Source organism: Chamaea fasciata, unplaced genomic scaffold (assembly GCF_029207755.1).
Source record: "Chamaea fasciata isolate MVZ Bird 193981 ecotype frontalis unplaced genomic scaffold, bChaFas1.0.hap1 SCAF_1, whole genome shotgun sequence".
NCBI lineage: Eukaryota > Metazoa > Chordata > Aves > Passeriformes > Sylviidae > Chamaea > Chamaea fasciata.
The window spans coordinates 106,220,258-106,228,819 of NW_027094086.1; the positions used below are offsets into that span (position 1 = coordinate 106,220,258).

Sequence of the window (8,562 nt, forward strand, 5' to 3'; positions counted from 1 at the left end):
CCACATTTCCTTTCTGTGAGCCCGAGCAGTGCAGCTAGCAAATTCTCATTACGGGAACGGCACTGCCTGCATTAGGGCACTGGCTGCATTAGGGCATTGGCTCTCTGCTGACTGCTGGAGCAGAGAAAGTGCTCGCTTAGGTGATTAAATGCTTCCACGTCTGCTGGAGAGTGCTCTGTGCCCTGCGATAGCGGCGGCCAATGCAGCAGGAGTCATGCTGGGCCTATTCCTGCTGGGACGATACCAGCACAGAGCTGGAAACAATTAACCATTGAAATGAGTATTCTTTGCGAGGCAGTATTATTACAGTAATAGCTCCACAAGCTGTTATCTCAATAGAGAACACACTCTTCTGCTTTCTACAGCAGGTTGCTTTGCATTGATCCAGGCTCATTGACTAAGTTTTGAAGCTGAAAAGCCCCACAATCTATCTGAGGCATCATCTATGTTGCAGGCAGCACTAGATTTTCTGTGTTTCAGAAAAAAAGGTAGGAGCATCTTCAGAAAGAAAACAGATGTCCCTTTTGTCCAGCATTTTTTGTTGACAGCAGCTATTCAATATTTCTTGAATCTGCAGCACCAAAATAACCTGTGAGACTGGATGCAGCTGAGGAAGCAGAGCTCAGAGGGATGCAACAAGTGTCCCATCACCTAATCCTGAGTATGACCTCATGCTAATGTGAAATGGGGATTGGGAGGGGGGGGGGAGGAGAATGAGAGTATTATCATTCCTTAGCCCCATACCTGTATTTTTTGTTGTTGTTGACAGTTACAGGAAGCTTGCTGACATCTGAGTCAACCTTTGGCATATTTCAGGAAAGCACCAAAAGATGTGAAAAGGTGCAAGGTTGGTTTATAGCTTCAAAAGTTAAACAGAAAACAAAAGAAAAAAGATTAATCAACTGGCCTGACATCAGTGTTAAGCAATTCACTAATTTGAGAAAGCTAAAAATGAGGTTCAGTCAGTAAGTTATTGAAAAAACAATGGCAAAAATATTGACAGCCAGTGGAGGCAACAGAAAATAAATCTCGTGAAATCCAGGTAGATAACAGATTTTATCTTTGATCCAGTCCTGAGCTCAGTGTATGTAAATTTATTCAAGAGATGGATTGATCATGGTCTCCTGGTGATCACTGGCTGGCAGGTAGCCTCCCTGGTCTGCTTGGCACCTATCCTGGCAAGGCACTATGAAGCCAGGATTCCTGAATCTCTGTCAGCCCCAACAGGTTTGGAGGGCTCTGAGACACCGTGGGTGGCTTATTCCTTATTGCTGCCTACTGAGCAGCTGGCTGCTGGCCAGGGTGGGCTTAGAAACCTCTCGGTGACAGAAAAATTGAGTTTCACTGCTCTAAGAGTGTGAATCTGGGGAGGACCTCACAGGGCCAGGTAGGCTCCAGCAGTGAGAGGTGTAGGGGGACAGCCTCAAAAGGCCCTTGGGAGCAGCCATCACACTGCCTGCAGGGTCTTTTTGTGTTTCACTGGACAGTGTTACAAAACAAGGAGCTGGAGAACAATGGTTTTATCATTGCCCAGTGGCCATTTGTTATCTTGGACTTGCTTTGCCACTGTCTACAACCCTCCTCAACTGAACATCTCACATCCTGTCCCCTTAAACTGGTAGCGAGAGGTTTCTGGACAGCTGAGTGGCACCAGAGCAAGCAACTGGCCACATGAGAAATGCAGGGAAAGAGTTGTGTCACCTGCTTGCCAGCTCTGGAGGTCTCAAATGCCTCTTCCTTGCAGGAATTCTTTAAAGAGGAAAGAACAAAACCAAACCTTTTCCATCTGAAGGAGGTTCTGCAGTACTTCAGGCCTATAAATGCAATATTTAGGGATGATATGGAAGTGCTTTAACTCAATGGAGAGGGAGCAGGTATTGGTGAGCAATGTCTTTTGGCATAATTGATGCAAAAAATCAGCCTACAGGCCAATAGATTTTAAAAGCCAACTTATTAGCATTTTAGTATGGTCTTAAAAGAATCTATTAATCTATTTTTACACTTTTTAACATCCCTCATCTACACTGCAGAGGCTCTAAACAAATAAACTGGGTTTTATGATGAGGGCTAGAAGGAGCCAGAAGATGTTACTCAACAGAAAAACACACAGTTTGCCTTCAGTCTTCAGGCAGCAATTGCAGTTCCTACCAGCCCACCATGTGATAGCAGTGCCTTTTCCAGCCCTCACATAGCCTTGGGGGGCTTGGCAATCACACCTTTAGAGCCTGTGTTTTCAGACCTGCTGCACTGGGCTCACAACGGGCAAGGGCTCGAAAAGGCAGCTGAATAACTGCAGTGTCTATATTCTTATTTAAGGGAGCTATTAAAATAATTGTTTTCTTTCTGCAAGGATATCTTCGGTAACACTTGTAACAGATGCCCAAGGGAGAAGACAGGCAGTGTTTTTATGAAGACAAGTAATAACAAGTAGGAGTTAGCAATTTCACAAGTGGTGGGATTTACAAAGTCTGATTCTTGGCGGCTCTTTGCTTTTTCAATTTTCTGGTCTTTATTAATAAAACTGAGTCTCCATTAGTCTGTCAGTGGGGTCACTAATCTGGATATCTCTCTTCTACATGGCCATCAGTATTTGTGGCTCTTTTAGAAACTTTGTATTTTTGAGACGTTTAAACTTTATCAAATATGTTTGAAATTAACACACTCTCTAATGAAATCCCTGGGGAAGGGATGAGGGGCAGAGTAGCAAAACACACAATCACATGAGTTTTTACTTGGGAATCCAATGTCTATGATGTGAGCTCTTTTTCCTGTAAGGCATTCTATCTAGCTGCCAAACTTGTTGCAAAAAAAGTGATGTCATCAGTGCTGTGTTGCCAGGTTACGGGTGTCACATCCTACAGAGAAATACAGTCAGAAGGGTGAGCAGAAGTGAGTCATCCTCATACCTTGATTAGGGCTTCACTTGGCTTGGGGTTGAGTCTGAAACCCAGACCTCTCCCTTCCAGAAGAGATCTCCACCAGTGGTTCACCAGCGCACAGTAGGACAGCTCACCATAGAGGGAAACAAGGGGAACCTGAGCTAGAGAAGGCATTCTCCAGCAGAGCATGGGATGCATTTCCCAGTTTCCAAAGACAGCAGTGGGGATTTGATTCTCATGCCCCACATCTGAGGTGACTCAGATACCCCTTGGGTCACAAGGAGAGAAAATAGCTAAAAAATCTAGTCCTTCCTTGACCCCAGGGAGACTCATCAAGGCCATGCTTACAGAAGCTTGCCTACTCCAGGCCTCCAGTGGTGGCATCTCCTGAACTTCCCAGATGGGAAACACAGGATGTGGTGGAGCTGTGACCCAGCTAATGTTTTCTTTGAGGCCTAGCCCTTCAAGCCTCCAGTAAAAATGCCCACAAATCCCTGCTGTGTGAATCTGGCATGGGGGAGAGTCAGAATTGGTGACTCTTGAGCCAGGTGCCTAAGATCTCACCCAGGGCAAGCCTTCTGTGGTTCCACCCAAAGGCAAGCACCAAGTGGATTTTTGTGGAAAAGACACAGGCAATGAGATTTTAGGCACCTTGAGAGCCAAGCAGGAGAAGAGGGAAAATAAACCCGTATGTTGGGAAGGGTTGTTCAGTATAGCTTTCAGCGCCTCAAGTAGCACTTTGGTCATCAGCAGTTGGACCGCCAGCCTCTCAACCCAGTAAAGTACTGTTTTGCATAATTTGTAATTTTATCCTTTACCTGTAGTTCCTAGGCTACCATAATCAATTTTCTTGTTAACAAAGTTTAGAGAAGTGTGTAAAAAGTCTGTTTCATGTTTCCCTTTTACTTTTCAAAGAGTTTAATGGCCATTAGTTAACTCATGCATACAGCTTTTTAACTCAGTGATTCTGCAGTTACTGTGGCAGCCACTGCAATTCTGTCCAGACTTCTATATTCCTTATAACTTCTGCTGTTTGGGGAGTTTGCTTTTTGTTTGTTTTTTCGGTTTGGTGAGGACATTTTTTTGTTATAAAAACAAAAGAGGTTAGTCTCTACTCCTTGAACAGTTGTGTTTCACACCCAAAACTTATTCTGATAGGCAAAATGTGGACTCTTAGTTCTCCTAAATTTTTTTCAGATATAAGGAGGGGTCAGTCAGGTCTCTGTGTGGTTTACTTGTGCCGTGCTTGTTTCCCATCTTTTCCCCTTCATGTATAAAATTTTGTTTCCTAAGAAGAAAGTAAACCACAAAGTAGAGTCAAACTTCCCCTTAGTCCCAAATTCTCAGAAGATATCTGCAGAGGATAGAGTCCCAGTATAAAACCAGAGCTCTGTTGGGGATCAGGTCATTGGTTTATGAAAGAGAAAATGCTTTGATTAAGACTTTTCACACAAAACATAGCACATTGCATAAATTAGCATCTCTGCAATGCTCTCCTGAGAAAATCTGTCTCTCATATTTCAAGTCCTGCACCAACAATTAAAATGATTTAATGGCTTCAGCCACTCCCAGCAGACTTTGAACTTCTCTGAGAAGCCTCCCTGACAAGCAGCACTATTACAACACCTTCAGTGAAGGTTTGATCCAATTCCCATGGAGACAAGGGAAAATGCCCAGAACGATTTGAAAGGCTGCTCTGCTGATTTAGGTGAGCAGGAGGGCCTGAACTGTTCGTGGAATTGACTCGCGTGATTCTCCATCTGAGAGACAGGTTTATTGAAATGAAAGCATGAAGAAGGAAGAACAGCAGGAGAGACAGAGGTTTTCCTCTAGGAACAGGTCCTGTAGGATGGCTGCTTGGAGGAGAGAGGTGAGGTCAGGTCAGCAGCATCTGGGGAATGGGCAGCAGAGCATCTGAGCAACACTGGACCGGTAGAGGACAAGCAAACCCTGAGCACCTGGAATTGAACAGCACAGAGCTAATTAATACCAAACTGAAGGACCCATTAAACTTAGCTTTGATTTGCGCCTGGAAAGACCCTGGCACAAATAAGGATTTTAAGTTCTTGGAAGGTAATCAGCTGTTCAAAGAACCCCCCCAGCATGGCTGTACCAAACTCACTTTTTTCTTTGATGGGATGACTGACTTGAAGGATAGGACAGAAACAGCTGATTAATGACAGAGGGTGTGGAACAGCATACACTTACAGAGCTCGTAGGTGGAGTCAGAAAGCCTGCAAGGATTTGGGTGGGTAGGATCAAAATTCAAACCAGTCTACACAGGTCAGAGGGACATTCCAAAACTGACAAGTTGAATTTTGGTAGAGACCTAGGGAGGAGAAATCAACATCGTCCATTCAAACTTAGAATACCTGAGCCACAGACAGGGCAGGAAAGGCTCAAAAACATAAATAAGAGTCAGCAGGGTGGCCCATTAAGCAGAGACCAAAGTCTGTTTCTAGCTTATCTCACGAATCCCATGATTAGGAAGACAGCTATGCATTGACACAGCTGCAGTGAAGAACATGGTGCTTAGAGCCACCATGCCAAAGTATTGGTGAATTGCTGCCAGATGTTATACACATTGCAAAAAGCAAAGAGTTCTCTCAAAACAAACCCCATAGCCTTGAAGTGCTTACTGTTTCAAGGCTAGATCCTATTCCTTGCTTATGCCAAGTAATATGTACTCTAATAATTAGAAACACAGGAACTATGAAGTTCTGTTGGACAGGAATAAATCTTGCATAGCCTGGGGTGAGGAGTTTGCTTCCTAAATAAGGGCTTAAAGTATGTAAGATTTCTTCTTACTGTGTATGAAGTTTTGGCTGAGGTTACAACTACAGCTCCAAACCTTGTCCTAGCCAAGTAACACGTGTTTTGGAGAGACTTTTCCAAAGTTTGAAGAGACCTGAGGAAAAATAGCTGTGGCTACGTTGCACAAGCTTTTGCATTATGTCAGAGCACAAGTTCCCCACACTCTGCAGGCCATTCATTCCTGCTCACCTGGTGTGTTCTCACCACCATGACTCACCACAAAAACAACACAGCACATACTGGTTGGCTGTCATTTCTATGCAAACACTGTTCTGGGTATTGTGGGATGTCTGTTTTTCCTGTGATGGATTCTCAGACTTTGCTGTGGTTCAGGAATGGCTCTAGCATCTCCTGCCTAAAAAGTAATCTCACTAGGTATCCTGAAATGAGGTTTTAATGCTACTCCCAAGTGTCCTGAAGCATGCAGTTGATTAATTCTGATTTCACACCACATGTAGCCATGTCACACACACACATTCTTGCCAGCCAGTAAACAAACTACATTCTTCCTGTGTCAGTCATGGAGCATGTCTCTTTTAACCTGTGCACTTGCAATTATGGGACGTGGGGTGCTCCTCCCATGACTCAGGGGATGTTCTTGTCACCTGACACTGCAAGGTGGTGAGCATCCCTATCCAGATAAGTACCAAGTGACATCAGGGAATGCTGCTAACTCACCAGCATGACTCTTAGGAAAGAAGGAAGACAGGACACTCATTGGGGTCAGACTCGGGGAAATGGTTGGATGAATGACTCACTTATGCTGACTAAGGCCCATCCCAAATGTGCCTGTTGCTGACTCTGACTGTTTCTGACTGCATGTATACATGCAAACCGTGGCAATGACACACCTTTGGAAAGACAACTGCTGCTCCTTCAGTTTATATACCATATTGCCATCCCAAACTGGATGAGAACTCACCCTACACTTAGGATTGACACTTAGAGCTGACTGCATGGTGGTGTTCCATGGGCTAGTGTCTTGGGCTTCTGAGTGTTAAGGACCTACTCTGGATATGCCGATTCCCTTGGTCTGCCTGACATCCAGCATTGCTTTGGCAAAGTCACAAGGCTGCCCACACACTGTTCACCTCTTAGACCATTAGATTTGCCAGGTATGACTTACCCTCACCAAGCAAGCAGTTGTTGTTACATGCACAGTCACCATGCTGCACAGGGGTGGGGAGACTGATTTTCACCAAACCAAGTCATCACTATTACTATTTATTTTTTTCCCCTGCAGCTTTTTACATTGCATTTCACTGCTTGCCATTGTTACTCCTACTAGCATAGGACAGTAGGGTTTTAGAAAGGTGGGTTGAAAGAAACCAGTGGTGGTCTCCATGTATTTTAGAGAACTTCAATACAGAAATTGTCCATCATACCAATCAGAGTTTGCAGGTTTCTAATGACTGCTGGTGAAGCTCTGCCAGGTCTTTGGATCTGAGCCTGCAGTTTGTACACTGTGCATGAGGATCTGCCATCTGCACTGCCCTTGTTGAGTCCAGCCCTCTCTAGTGTGATTATGACTAGCTGGAGAGTGGGGGATCGCCCGCTGTGAGAAAGGATGTCAGCACGTGGCCTTCACAGGGGCTGTTTGAGACAGGCAGCTATGCACGCTAAGAGTTGGCAAGGACACTAAACTGCATTCACATCAATCGATCTTGACACCACCTGGCTCTGAAAGAGCTGATTCTTCCCAAGACAAACACTCGAGGCTTCTCGCCACCTTTGCAGCAGGTTGAAAAGGAATGGGGAAGGAGTTTTGCTCTGTCTGTGTTCTCTTATTCTCAATACTTTTAGATAAGGTGACACAAACTTGCAGATTCCCTTTGGGTTTAAGCTAGTCATTGTTTAAGGCACAACGATAACTCTGTATCACAAGAACAAGTCATAAAAGAAACATTGTTAGAGAAGAAATCCTTCGAATCAGGAGGGCACTGTGTTTTGTCCTTCATTAAGCTCTGAATTTCATTTGGTTTTGCTGGGCGGAGGTTGTGGCAGAGACAGTGTCCGGTGCACTGCCCTGCAAAAACATTCCAACAACTCACTGCAGAATCAGAAGTCAAAGTGGATACCAGAGACAAATTCTCTGCAATGTTTGCAAGCCCCTCAGCAGTGGCAGGGACATTCTTCCCCTTAGATTTCAGGAAGGGTTAGAGATTCCCAAGAGATCAGGACAGGCGTGGTACATGAAAACAAAAAGTGAGACAAGAATTGGTGTTAGCATAAACCAAATGGGGAAAAAAACATTACCAAATAAAAGCAAACCAAACCAAACTAACAAGAAAAAAAAAAACAAACCCAAAAAACCCAAAAAAACCCCAAACAACAACAACAAAAAAACCCAAAACCAAACCAAACCAAACCAACAAAAAATCCCCAAAAACAAAACAAACAAACCCCCTCCACAAAACAAAACCACCAAAAATCAAACTAAGACAAAAAACCCCCACCAAAACCCAACAAAACAAAAAACAACACCCCCCCCCCAATAAAACAAACAAACAAACAAAACACCCACCCAAAGAGAAAACAATAAAAACCATCTGGTTATGTAAAGGTCAAGACAGGTCTCTTTCACATGATTCAGGAATTTCACAGTGCTTCCTCTAACTCACATTTTTAAATCAAAATGTAAAAAAACACATTGCATCAAGTAGTTTCAAATTCCAGAGCTGGAACATGCAATAAAATCAACTATAATCTTGATTTTAAATGTTAACTTAAGCTTTAAAAACAATTAGAAAATTGGAATATCCCAACAAAAATTCCTTGATTAGCATAGCTGTTCTTGCTAAAAGTTTTGGACATTTATGATGTCGAACAATTGCTCTAAACACATTATTTAAAACAAACAGAAACAAAC

The 8,562-nt window shown here is 43.6% G+C and overlaps 1 long non-coding RNA gene across 2 annotated transcripts; it reads right to left on the reverse strand.

Moving 5' to 3' along the window:
* Positions 1-4,654: 4,654 nt before the first annotated feature.
* On the reverse strand, positions 4,655-8,169 carry LOC136294507 (uncharacterized). Of its 2 annotated transcripts, none has more exons than XR_010722434.1 (3): positions 7,772-8,169; positions 5,088-5,208; positions 4,655-4,837 (listed from the first exon to the last, which is right to left on the reverse strand). It is a non-coding gene; the product is annotated as an uncharacterized lncRNA (long non-coding RNA). The 2 variants fall into 2 exon arrangements; XR_010722429.1 differs by having other exon boundaries at positions 7,745-8,169.
* Positions 8,170-8,562: the final 393 nt, after the last annotated feature.